The sequence below is a fragment of the Patella vulgata genome, chromosome 2 (assembly GCF_932274485.2).
Source record: "Patella vulgata chromosome 2, xgPatVulg1.2, whole genome shotgun sequence".
In the NCBI taxonomy this organism is placed as follows: domain Eukaryota; kingdom Metazoa; phylum Mollusca; class Gastropoda; family Patellidae; genus Patella; species Patella vulgata.
This window is the reverse complement of record NC_065880.2, coordinates 22,666,559-22,681,141: the sequence shown is the minus strand read 5'-3', so window position 1 is coordinate 22,681,141 and position 14,583 is coordinate 22,666,559. Positions and strand designations below refer to the sequence as shown.

Sequence of the window (14,583 nt, the reverse complement as noted above, 5' to 3'; positions counted from 1 at the left end):
ACATGTTTGTCAGGTTTAGAAATAGCTCCAGCTTTCCTACAGAAAATTGAAAATTGGTTACACTGAGTTAATAATGTACAGCAGATGGGTTTGTACAAAATGTTCAAAACAGGGGTTGGCTCAATTTTGCCACTATTTTACCCAGAATAAGCATTTTTTTCTTCTTTGAAACATTAAATTCTTGCATTTCCTTCATGTAGGAAGCAATATCCCAGCCTTTCTAGACATTTTTTACTCCATCATTCTGTTTAGAGAGGCAATAAATGCCCCACCCCACCCTTTTCTATTAATGTGTTTTGAGGGATTTAAATGCACCTGTGTTGACATGTAAATGATCTTAATTGGAATTTGTGGTTGAATTACAGCTAAGAATGTTATTTTTCACCCAAAAATATTTTTTTTGTGCATTTCAAGGATTTCTAACCCTGAGGCATTTCAGGCCAATGAGACCAGACCCAGATATAAAACTGGTGTAGATGTGTAAATGTCAGTTTAATGTTCAATATTTTCTTATCAAAATCCAGCATTTGTGGTGTTTGCTGCATTTATGTTGCCTATAAAACAATAAAATGTTAATTTTTCTCCTTTTCAGGCCTCTTTTTATGTTGTCAAGTCTGTCATGACTACTTTTTTGACTTCATTTTTTCAGGAAATTAATGTAAAGTTCCAGACATCTTGCTTCAGCACAAGGATTGCAATACAAATTTGTAACATGCCTCTGAGGTTTGAGATGTTGGAAACATTGAATTATTCCCAAATTTGTGAAAATTGTGTATTCTGTGACCCTTCTGTTAGAGAGGGGTGATCATAGACCAAATATGGCATTTTTTTCATTCATCAAGGCCTATTTTTAACCATAATTCATATTTATTGCACCTATTTTAGTTTATATGTGCATATGTTAGCCAGGGATGGTAAAACATAGCTGTTAGACAGATTCCTTTGGTAATGTAAGTTCTGCAACCATAGATTAGATTAATACAATCAGTGGCATGTTCAGGGGGTAGGCATACATGTTTCAGTATAGATCTCTAATATTACAATCATTGCAACTGGTTTGCATTTTTTCTGTTTGCATATTGTCCACAGATTCTAAAAATATATTTCTTGTCCGTCCGGATATTTAAAAAAGTGGAAAATTATTGGTATTTTGAGAGATGCTACATGTAAATTTTGTACATTTTTCATCACATGGCAGTAAAAAATTATATTTTTGAAAAAAATTCCAAATTATGAGTGTTTTGTATGTAGTTTCTTTGTTACTTGTCTAATTTTTTCACAGAACTCAGATACTGCCTTTAATAAGAAAGATTTTTAAATTTTAGCACAAAAGGCCTATGGACCTGAGATGCACCAGTGTACATAAAGCAGCATGTGTACTTAAAGGGCCATCATTTTTACAGTTATTCTTTGATTTTGATTTTCTTTCACCGGCATGTTGCCAGAACACATGGGAAGGAAATAAAAAAGGCCTTTTGGTGATCCCTGAAGTTTCACCCCTATATAGGACACAGATCACCAAATATTCCTACGCCGTCACCCACGAAACAAGGGCCAAAGCTATTTTTAATCTTCCTCTCCCTTTTCCTTTTTTCCCCTTTTGCATGGCGATTTTTGTTGACTTTTTGGTGTAGAATTGAGGAAAAGGGTTTGAAAATACATTTTCTGCCAGGTTTTGGTGAATATTCATAATTTTGATGCGGAAGGATACAAGAGTTGAGAGGTTGGTTACGTTGAAATGTTGGGCCTGAAATTGCATGTTTACTTGTCTCTACTTCCAGCTTGTGTATCTCAAGTTTTTCATGAAGAACCTCATACGTGCTTTTGGGCAAGTGGTTGCCACATGTTGCTCCATCTGTGGTAGAAAGCGTTCTACCCAACGAAAATTTGGGAAAAAGTTAGAGCCGGTCTAAGATACGAGAATTAACATTGGAGTCAATGGGGAAATCTTTAGTGATCTGTGTCCATTTTACTAATAAAATACATATTATTATCAAGAATCCGACTATTAGCATACGAAACATATGAACTAGCTTAAAGGGTGTATGGTTCTATTCTTTGGAACTTTAAAATAGACGAACATGGGTCTAAAAGCACATATTAATGTAATATACGCTTCAAAAAAAGTAGGTGATGTTGAAATGCAAATACCTATGCAGGCTGTGATTTGATAAATAGTCTTGGACACTTGACATGCTTTGAGAGTATGTTCACAGATGAAGTTCATCGCCCCAACAGAACCACTGAGCTGCGCGTGCGACACGCAATAGCGCTATACAAGTGGGATGGGGTTCATTGTCAAATTGGACACTTCAAGGAAGGGTTGATGAAAACTGCCGGGTGCTGGTTTATCCTATCCATGTTTGCTTTCCTATCGGTTCTTGCATAAAATTTACTGTTTATCGATCTTTGCTTTAGTGTGTTAGGTTTTATTCGCAATGAAACGTCTTCAACAAGATGAACGTCTACGTGCTATTGGCATGCTTCAAATGGGTTCTACACAGCGAGCAGTAGCCAACATGCTTAATGTTTCAAAGTCTGTGATCAGCAGACTGTGGAACCGGTACCAGCAAACACACAATGTTGATGATAGACCTCGTTTAGGTTGTCCTAGAGTCACTGCACAAGCCCAGGATGGATACATTCGTACACAGGTCCTGCGAAATCGAGGTCAAACGGCCAATCAGCTTTCTGTAAACTTGTACCAAGTTACAGGAATTCGATTTAACACCCAAACAATTAGAAATCGTCTACACGCAGCCCATTTGCATGCGCGATGGCCGCGTGTTGTGCCTCCATTAACTCGCCAGCACATGGCAAACAGGCGTCAGTGGTGTAGGCAGCGTAGTAATCGTCGATGGGCGCGTTAACGTCAGACAGCATGACAGATTCGGGCGTGGGTCTGTTATGGTGTGGGGAGGAATCACCATGACTGGCAGAACGGACTTGCATATTGTTCAAGGAAGAGTTACTGGTGTGTACTACCGTGACCACATCCTGGCACCGATATTTCGACCCTTTGATCAACGTGCAGGTCGACGTTTCATCTTTCAAGATGATAATGCCCGTGCCCACCGCGCTCGTGTCGTGAATGACTACCTCCAGCGTCACCATATTGTCCATATGCCTTGGCCAGCCACGAGTCTTGACCTTTCCCCTATAGAGCATGTATGGGACATGATCGGGAGACGTGTTCGTCGACGTCAACGTCAACCGACAACACTGCAAGAATTGGCCGTGACACTGCAAGAGGAGTGGGTTAGATTGGCCCAAATCGTGATTGGACGGTTGATTAGGAGCATGCCACGACGAAATGCTGAATGTCTGACGATTGGTGGAGCAATTACTCATTATTAAGACAAAAATCAAAAACGTCCAATTTCATTTTTGACAGTGTATCTCTTTTCGAGTGAAATAGGGCCGTCGGATAAGCCGCCCATATATGAACTGCTTATGTTCATGTGTAGGCAATTGGCCTGTTATTTACACTGGTTACCTCTAATTACAACAGGTTACAGGACCTAATTAGGGACAACGTCTGGTCATTCGGTTGGGACAAATCACGGGTGTTTTTACGGTTGCGCTTACTATAATAAATTAAACATTAATCAATACAGTAGATCTCCCTCCCCATCCCGATTAGTTGCAATGGCGGCTGTTGGCTGCATTTCGCGTGATTCTGGCTTAACAGGGTGTATAGAGACGTGATCAGAATCGAAAAAGCGGTTATTGTTTTCCATATTACCACTTTTGTTTGGTATTGCATAAATCAGATTAACACCATTTTCAGAAGCAACCCTAATAGACCCATTATCACCTAGAGTATCAAATGTAACCTCGTCATTATCCCGGAAGTTAGTATCGGTCTGAGAGAAGCCAGGATTTATTGTCTCCAGATGTTTATCATTCCTCTGCTCTTTCGTTTTTAGTTTGCTTAAAAATCAAAAAAAAATCACACCGGTTTAATTTAAAATAGCAGAACCTGTTAGATTTAGACTACAATAAATTATCAAATCAGATTTATCGAGTATAATGTTTTTTGTTTTTGAGTTGATAACTTTTTACGATTATTGTTTTAATTAAGTTTCGATTTACCTACAGTGTTGGAAAAAAATATTATTTATATCTCAAATCATACTAGATCTTTGGATGTAATATATCTTGCAAATGTATCAAATCATCAATGCTTGTGAATACGAACAGGCAATAAATACGTTATTTACAACATTACGGTGTTAAGCATAAGTTTAGGGAGATTAACTGAATTAGATTCCGATAAGGTGAACTTTCTGAATTAGGAACAAACTGCGAAATTATAATCTGACTTTTATTGAAATAGGACACGAACTATTGGTGGTTGATTATATTATGCCCCCGTCAGACCGGGTGGGCGTCTTTACTGCACTGTTGCGATCGTACGGCGACCTGAAAATGCACAAGGTCGCCGGCAAACGTGAAGGACGTCATCCCGGTTTGGCGGGGGTATTAGATTATAACAAATGTTGTACTTACCAAATGCACATGGTAATGATGTAAATAATAACAATAACAACAGTTACACTCAGCACCACAATAATAACAACATCAACTAGTCGTAATAGAGAAACAAGAAATCATTTAGTCACTGAACAATTCATCATCTTTCTTGAGATAATAAATGAATATCATATTATCTGGGTTTAACAGCCCCTTAGTCTTTTATTTAATATGGTTGTTCAAGTTTCCTGTCTGCTTTAAGAAAATCGTTGAATTTCATATATGACATGGGGTTTAACGTCCTACTGTTCTGTTCCGACTGGGCTAATGAAGACGGTGAATTTCATATAGATTCAATAAAAGAAATATTAAAACAGCTAATCCATCAGAAATAAATACGAAGTGCAATTATGATTTAAAAATCTTATACTACATAGGAAGTCACTATTCCACTGAAAGCAGAAGGAAAAATAATAACGCCTTAATTCTGCCTTTGATGTACGGATAGTCACATGTTCCAGAGAGAGAGAGAGAGAGCGAGATAGAGAGATGGTGTCCACTCAACACAAACTAGACCAATCTACGCACAAGAATGGGATCGAACACGTAGCACTTCACACAATGACATAACTCTTGGTCTAAAGAGCATGCGATAGACCACTCTGCCCCCCCCCCCCCTCCCATCACTTAATACCAGTTGGGGTTTGTTTAAACAATAAAGATAAAGTACCTTGTGACAGTGAATCTCCGGGTGGTTCTGAAGATACAGGCGTTATGATGGAGAGGTTATTAATTGTCTCGATGTTTGAAGACGATTTTGGTATCTCAGTAGATGTTCTATCATATTTTATTGTTGAACTATCTGTTGTTGGGAACACGGTTATATCAGTTCCAACTGAATCTGTGGGTAATTCGGTATATTCAATCCGTGATTCACAGCTTATACTGAAGTTAATTCTTGAAACTAAAAAGAAAGGGAAATATAAATTCTCTTAACTATGCATTACAATCATATTAAAATGTATTTATAATTATACATTATTCTAACATAGGAATGAAGATCAAGAAAAAAAAACAACCAAACATAGGAATGGATAATATTATCAATCTTCGTATTATCAATATTAATTGTAATACAAGGCAAGGTATCTAATTCTATCGTTTTTATTACGAAAAGCTGAATAAGTCTGCACATGCACATTTCCGTTGCTTTAAATTTCGCATTACCAGGAAGACGTGTACTAGTCCCTACACGTCTGTTTAACCCTGGGAAACCCACGAAGTTATATATGACCCAAATTAATTACGGCCACCCACAAATTAACATATTGTTCCGAGTAAACCAAATTTTACAACCAACTGACAAGATGTAATGTGGTTACCTTTATTTAAAGCCGACGCGCAATTAGTACCTCTAAAGTTTAAGAATTTTATATCGTAATTAGATAAACTGCATGTTCTTCATTTGAATATAGAGAGCCAGAAATGGGGCTTAACGTTCACTCAACACAAACTAGGTCATTACAGGACTAATATGCTTAGGGGATTTTAGCAGTGGGAGGAAACCGGAGAAAACCTACGAGGTTAGACAGGCGATCCTACTACTTGTCACGTACAACCGGGGAATCGGAACCACGCAAGTTGACTCAAAGACAGACCTTATGATACAGAGCGCAGGTTCATTTGAATAAACAATAAAATTTGTATTCAAAGATAACATAGGAACAGTTTTGGCTAAGTATAATGTTTTCCACGAAAAGAATAAATTGTTGAACATGGGTATGTCACATGTGATCCATTGGGTGTTTTGGGTGTCGGTAATATTCTGTCATATGTGACCCATTGGATTTTTAGGTTATATTCAGCATATGAATCAATTACAATTATACTTATAATGGTGCAGTACGGAGGGCCTGTCAAGTCGCTTTGATGGGAAGCGGCATACACGTAAAAGAACACTTGACAGTTGGAATTCGATATATGAGTAGGCCGTAGCGCCGCTGTCCTGACAATATAACCTTCATAGCACAAACCAAAAGGATATACATGTATCTAAACACCTTGATGAACAAAACTGCTATAATTGTTTTCCAATAATATATTCCGTCTACAATAATTCCATCAAAAATTTCTTTTCAATGGGACTTTTTCGATGTTGTTTTTCTCGCGTGAAATGTGAGCATGTGGATTTCCACATTCTGGCATGGAAACACGGGTTGCCTTCCACAAAGTCAATCAACCACGTTTGTTCCTGCAAATTCGGCTTTTGCTTGGCTGCCATGGCATTATTATAAAAAGGCCGCGAATGTTCGTAAACAAAGAGAAATCATCACTTATGACGGTATTTACATTCATTTTTTTGCAGACAAGTGCAGGATTTGGAGAGCAAATTTATATTCATATACTGTTGATCTATATTCTATTACTGCTCTAAAAAAGATGACAACCCCTATCAATTTTGTATTCATGTTCTATAAGAACACTGAGTTATCTCTAATGCCTTAAAAATCATATTTATATAGTTTCCAACGGTACCGCTAAATCGTGTGTATTTTCAGCCACAGTGATCAACGTGTGGTAATGAAATAAAAATATACATTTTAATAATATAGTTTTCTGTTAATTTTCAGCTCCTTTAGTCAACATGTGTAGTAATGATATAAAGACAGGATCTAGATTATATTTAGATATAAATATTAAACCTGGAGATAATATAACCAACTGTTCCTGTATACTACAGTTAATACAACCTGACCATACCAAGTCCGACTACCTGGTGAATTTTGATCCCAAAAATTCTCAGTCAAACTGGTGTATATATGATTTTACTGTAGCAAACGTGGGGTCACGTGGTCAGTATAATTGTGCAGACATGGGGACGCTATTGATGATATTCCATGTAAATCCAAACCAGACGACACATTTGTCGCTACAGAAAATAAATTTACAGAATACAGATTTTACAGGATGCATTGAAGTCCAATCAGGTATACATTTAATCAAATATTTTGATATTTCGATGATTGTGAAATTTTAAATGCTACTTTTGAATATTGCTATTTTATCAAGAATAAAAAGTAGGTGTCCCTTTAATCTTTAAATACAAAATCAGGGAAGTGGTCATCCATTCTAATTCCGAATTTATAGAAGTTAATATTTAATTACAGTTAAATCTTTTCTTCATTCCTATGTTTGTTTGGTTTTTTTCTTGATCTTCATTCCTATGTTAGAATAATGTATAATTATGAATACATTTTAATATGATTGTAATGCATAGTTATGAGAATTTATATTTTCCCTTTTTTAGTTTCAAGAATTAACTTCAGTATTAGCTGTGAATCACAGATTGAATATACCGAATTACCCACAGATTTAGCTGGAACTGATATAAACGTGTTCCCAACAACAGATAGTTCAACAATAAAATATGATAGAACATCTACTGAGATACCAAAATCTTCTTCAAACATCGAGACAATTAATGGCCTCTCCATCACCACGCCTGTATCTTCAGAATCACCCGGAGATTCTCTGTCACAGGGTACTTTATATTTATTGTTTAAACAAACCCCAACTGGTATTAAGGGATGGGTGGCAGAGTGGTCTATTGAATGCACTTTAGACCAAGAGGTATGTCATTGTGTGAAGTGCTACGTGTTCGACCCCATTCTTGTGCGTAGAATGACCTAGTCTGTGTTGAGTGAACACCATCTCTCTCTCTCTCTCTTCTCTCTCTCTCTCTCTCTCTCTCTCTGGATCATCCGTACTTCAAAAGAAGAATTAGGGCGTTATTATTTTCCCTTCTGCTCTCAGTGTGATAGTGACTTCCTATGTAGTAGAAGAGTTTTAAATCATAATTGCACTTATTATTCGTTTCTGAAGGATTAGCTGTTTTAATATTTTTTTATTGAATCTATATGAAATTCACCGCCTTCATTAGCCCAGTCGGAACAGAACAGTAAGACTTTAAACCCCATGTCATATATGACAGAAAACTTAAACAACCATATGAAATAAAAACTTTTAAAATTATCAAGACTAAGGATGCTATTGCTATTATTTACATCATTACCATCTGTATTTGGTAAGTACAATATTTGTTATAATTTAATATAATCAACCACCAATAGTTCGTGTCCTATTTCAATAAAAATCAGATTATAAATTTGCATAGTTTGTTCCTAATTCAGGAAGTTCACCTGATCGGAATCTAATTCAATTAATCTCCTTAAACTTATGCTTAACACCGTAATGTTGTAAATAAGGTATTTATTGCCTGTTCGTATTCGTATTGATACATTTGCAAGATATGTTACATCCAAAGATCTAGTATGATTTGACATATAAATAATATTTTTTCCAACACTGTAGGTAAATCGAAACTTAAATAAAACTATAATCGTAAAAGGTTATTAACTCGAAAACAAAAAAAACCCCAATATACTTGATAAATCTGATTTAATAATTTATTGGAGTCTAAATCTAACAGATTCTGCTATTTTAAATTAAACCGGTGTGATTTTATTTTTTATAAAAGACCAGCGGAATGATGAACATCTGGAGACACCAATATCAGCAATAAATCCTGGCTTCTCTCAGACCGGTACTAACTTCCAGGATAATGACGAGGTTACATTTGATACTCTAGGTGATAATGGGTCTATTGGGGTTGCTTCTGAACATGGTGTTAATCTGATTTATGCAATACCAAACAAAAGTGGTAATATGGAAAATAATAACCGCTTTTTCGATGCTTACCACGTCTCTCCTGTTAAGCCAGAATCACGTGAAGTGCATCCAACAGCAGCTATCGCAACTAATCGGGATGGGGAGTCTGGGGCGGTATTTATAAAAATTCTAAGAGTTGGAACCAACTCTTAACTGTCAAAAATTACTCCTAACTTTGTAGATTTTCCTAAGACCTATTTATAAAACATTTTACTTTAAGAATTACTCCTAACTATGACACTCCTAACTTGTTAAAAGTACTCTTATCTTGGTTAACATGGCCGTCCGTGTACGCCGCCTAAGAGAGTTTAAAACAAGAAGAGATTTCTTAGTGGAGTACAACAATGACGAGTTGATAAGGAGATATCGAATGGACATGGGTGGGATTCTTTTTGTGACAGATTTAGTTCGGCATCTACTTACGAGTCTTACTAAACGAAATTTCTCAATCGACGCTGAGATGAAGATCGCCATTACGCTTCGTTTCCTAGCTACTGGTAAAATGCAACTGTGTAGTGGTGACGATTTCGGCGTCAGTCAACCTACAGTGAGTAGAGTGATTGCATGACATCAACACTGAGCTATAAATAACTTCAGGGAATCCCCGGATTTCCCATGGTTACATCGCTAAGAGTTTGGTTAGGACCCAAGTCTTACATTTAGTTAAAAGTAACTCTAAGACCCTTTATAAATATTTCTAAAGAGTAACTTTTAACTAAATGTTGTTTTAGAAAGTCTTAGAGTAAAAGTTATGAAAACTCTAAGAATTTTTATAAATACGGCCCCAGATCTATTGTACTGATTAATGTTTAAAATATAGTAAACGCAACCGTAAAATCACCGTGGGGTGGGTGGTGGACGACCGAATGGTGAGCACGTCCGCGATGTATCATAAGGTCTGTCATTTAGTCAACTGGCGTGGTTTCGATTCTCCGGTTGTATGTGACAAGTAGTACGGTCACCTGTCCAACCTCGTGGGTTTGCTTCGGGTCCATATGTTAGTCCCGAAATGTCCTGGTTTGTGTCGAGTGGACGTTAAACCCCATTTCTCTCTCTAAACAAACCGTGATTTGTCCCAACCGAATGACCATTGTCCCTAATTAGGTCCTCCGTCACGCAAACCCAGACAAGAGAAAACTACGTGGAAAATCCCGAGGAAATTTAACGGTCAACACCAGGCTAGAACAAAATGGGGTGTTTATAAATATTCAGCTAGTTTTATTTGTTACTATTATTTAAACTATGAATCCATTTACATGTATATATATTTGAAGATCCTTAAAAGATCATAAAAAGGGTACATTTTCTTTTAATACATTTCTTTTTAATTTAAGTTTTTTGGTGATTATATATAATGTGTAACAATGTATTAAAATGATAAAATTTGTTTTCACACCTTTCTTTTTAATTGAAATGTTGTTCTACTCTATAACGTAAATTTTATGAAGCGAAGAAATACGTCCAATGCCTTACAGCCTAAGAGTCTATAAGATTTGTAGCTATAACCAAATAAGGGTGACAACTCTTTTGTTATACAGTCATATAAAGACCTTCTACACGCTGAATGGGCTACATATATTCAATTGACGCATGAACTTGTCTATTTCGATAGAAACGTACCACGTCTTAAAACTGAAAAGGAATGCATGGCACAATGATCGTCAAATACATGAAGTGAAAGGTTTTAAAAACAGATTGACTGTCATAGGAACAACATATTAATAGCGATACCATAAACCCGAATTCCATTAATCTAGGATAATAGGATTAAAATTCCAGTATGGATTCAAATTTCAAATTAAGGATAGATGAGATCCATTACTCATAAAATTAAGGCTTATGTTGAATAATATATGATTATCGGAGTTATCCGTGAAGTTTCTATAGCATCATATAAAACGAGTAAGCAGAAGCACACACCATCAGACACATGGAACTTTATTTCAGAAACAGATATCTATTTGGTGGGGAAGCTTCTGGAAAATCGCTACTCATTCCAATTCATGAAAACGTCATGATTACTAGTTCGGAATATTTAGGAAAAGTTCAAAATTAATTAACATTTTATACAACAGTAGGTTATTTTAATATTGTGAAAGTTACAGCGTAAAAGCCAGCTATAGTTCTAGTCATTCTATTTTCATTCGTATATTAAAATATGTGCTTTTAGGGGCATGTTCGTCTATTTTAAAGTTCTAAAAAATTGAACCATACAACCTTTAAGAGTGTATGGATTCTTGATAATAGTATATGACGGTGATAATAATATGTATTTTATTGGTAAAATATAGAATATTAATTTAATCTTATTACTGCTCGTATACTAGGGGACACAACTCTGGAAAACGTAGTTGATGCTTGAAATAATCACACTACTATCTATAGATTCCATTGAGCAAGCCTTGCAAAAATCGAAACAGCAAAACCCTTTTCAATATTTGTATCAGGTGATTGTGACATATTGGGGTCTTTGTGGATATAGAGATTGTAAAAGATCATCACAGGAATTTTCAAACATGTTACAGACCAAGATTATGTCATGAATGTAACATTGAAGTCAATTGGAGGAAATATTTATGATTTAATAAATTTATTAGTTTGCAACAAAAGTTTTTTATGTTTCCAAAGGGTCGCTATCGCCGAACCATGAACACAAAATTTTGTAACCATTTTCCTAAGCCAGAGCTTTGTTTCTGACTTACACTATTTGTATTGTAAACTATGCGAACTCCTGCCATAGATATGGGTAGGTGACGATGATAGTTAGAGGCATTTTCCTTCCTTGTTTAATTGATAGAAGGTAGGTATGCATACGTCTGCTTACCCGAATGTGTTCTTATTATTTATATCAATATTATTGTCAGGTAAGAGAAACTACATAGATATATTCACACAATTGTATGACTTATTTAACAGGCGATATAATAATAAGATTTAACTGTTTACCAAACTTTATTATTCTTATTGTTTATATCAGCAACATCTCAAGGTTATACATTCTTTCAACCTTGTATGTGGACTATAGAGACACTCTTTTTTCTGTTATACAATGTTAACATGGACAGAATAGACAACTGTAAATGATCACTGATCATAAAAGAGCTAAACATGTAATTCAATTAAAAACAAGAATTAAAATTTAATATTAGTCAATTTAAATCAATATTGGTGTTGTTATCTTGCTTTGAAAATATGGGATCCTAATATCCAATATTTAAGACATAATGAACAATGTAAAATTAGTACATAAGTCGTTTATTCTATTCCGTCAGTCGCCATTTGCAATGAAAAAGAAAAAATTCACTACGCGACGACGCAGATGTAATTAGTAATGGCTTATTCACAAAGGACACAATGATAATATAAAACAACTTGTAGAATAGACCAAGCAGGCATGAACGACTGTCGTTCAATTGCGACTGTTTACGTATTGCACTAAACATAACCGATTAGAAATTACAATGCTTTCTAAAAAAAATGAATATAAATCACTTTATATACATCCATATATTACATTAATATGTGCTTTTACATGTTCGTGTTTTTTAGGGTTCCAAACAACCTTAAAAGCATGTATGAAAGTAATCATGCTAGTTAACATAATATTCATATTTATTTCGTTTGTTAATAGTCGAATGTATTTTTGATAGTAGGTAGACTGTTTGCTAATACTCGAAGTCTGTGATTATAATATGTTTTTTATTGGTAATTATGGACGAAATATAAACATGTACAATAAGATTGAACAAATGGTGAATATTATTTCCTTATCGTTTCTTTTTATAGTTAATACTAGAGTTAGTCACAAAACTGGAATAATCAACAGTATGTCTGTACGAGGAGGTTTTGTTTGGGTAATGCTGTTAATTTTACCAATGATATACGGTAAGTGTGTATATATTGTCCTTGATTAAAATATATTTATAATACGACACGATATTCAAATTGAATAATGTAATTAAAACTAAGGTTCTTAAACTGTAATATAAGAATTGATAAACGTACATAAGTAATCACTATCATAATTATACGTGTATATTTATATGTCATAAAACAGTAAATTTGTAACCGTAAAAAACAATTTAATTTAGGGCAGTTTAATATTTCTATGAAAAATCCTTTTTCAGGCGAAAGATGTGAATCTAAAGATGGTATAGTATTATTTTTTTCTGTCTCAATTCTATTTCGTCTCTCGAATTTGTATTTTGCTGGTTGAATTCATATGTGTATTGTTAAACAGTCCCTGTGTATTCCCTATCTAAACTTAAGAATACTGCAGAATGTTGAGTACAATAGTCTGTCTAAGACAGACGGAGTATGGAGTAAAAGGCAAAGTCGAGTAAATCGAAAGTTTACTTCTAAAATCGAGTATCGAGAAAATCGAAAGTTAACTACAAATATATTTATAAAATTGGAATGCTAAACAGGGATGTAGTATCAGATGTGTTAATTAGTGTGTACGATATTTGAGTTAAACTGTATGCTATGCCCTGCATGCAAATAATAATTCTGTTCTTCTTAATAATTCATTTTATTTTGCCGTAATATAGGTAAAGGCGACAGAAAATTACCCGTGTTTTTTTTTTTTTTTCAGCAATCAAAATTTGTGGTGATGAAGAGAAGACAGGATCCTTATTATATCTAGACATTAATATACAACCTAAAGATAATATTGATAACTGTTCCTGTTTACTACAGTTAATACAAACTGACCAAGACGCAACCACACAAGTTCAATTTGATTCTTTAAGAAGTTCAAATTGGTGTGAATATACCTTAACTATTACTAACCCACAAACAACAGGGAGATTTTACTGCGGAGTCAATACAGCCACACTTCCATATTATCTCAAATATAAAGAAACTCTTGATATACTACTAGAGAAAGAAATTCAGCCAACTTCCAATTTTACACGATGTGTTCGGATTAATTCAGGTAATAGAAAGTTTACTTCATCTGTCTATAATATATTCTCGCCTTTGGAAAGATAATTACTTAGTTTTCGAGATGGCGTCGTCTGAGAATCTGTCGGGAAGTGATTCCTTTCCAATAGCACCAAAGAATCATTATAAATGCTAAAATACTCCAAGACATACATGTGTCAGTCACACATTACAGTCTCGATCGTCTATTTCAAAATTAAATTACTTCTGTGCAAGTTATCCATATATTAACACAATGACAGAAACATGATAAATGCGTGTCTATAAGAGAACGGCAGATCTTTTCGCTTTATAACCCTTTATACAAGATTCTATTCCGTCTTACCAATTCAATAGACCGGTTGATACATAAAATAGGACTTTAAACCCAATTTCATTTCTATCTTATCTACTTAATTAGTGTGTAATTTTTACTTGGTTTTATCATTGAAGCCA

At 34.9% G+C, this 14,583-nt stretch overlaps 1 long non-coding RNA gene across 1 annotated transcript; it reads right to left on the bottom strand.

Moving 5' to 3' along the window:
- Positions 1-3,522: 3,522 nt before the first annotated feature.
- Positions 3,523-5,436, bottom strand: LOC126810908 (uncharacterized). The gene is made up of 3 exons (XR_007675325.1): positions 5,207-5,436; positions 4,513-4,588; positions 3,523-3,933 (listed from the first exon to the last, which is right to left on the bottom strand). It is a non-coding gene; the product is annotated as an uncharacterized LOC126810908 (long non-coding RNA).
- Positions 5,437-14,583: the final 9,147 nt, after the last annotated feature.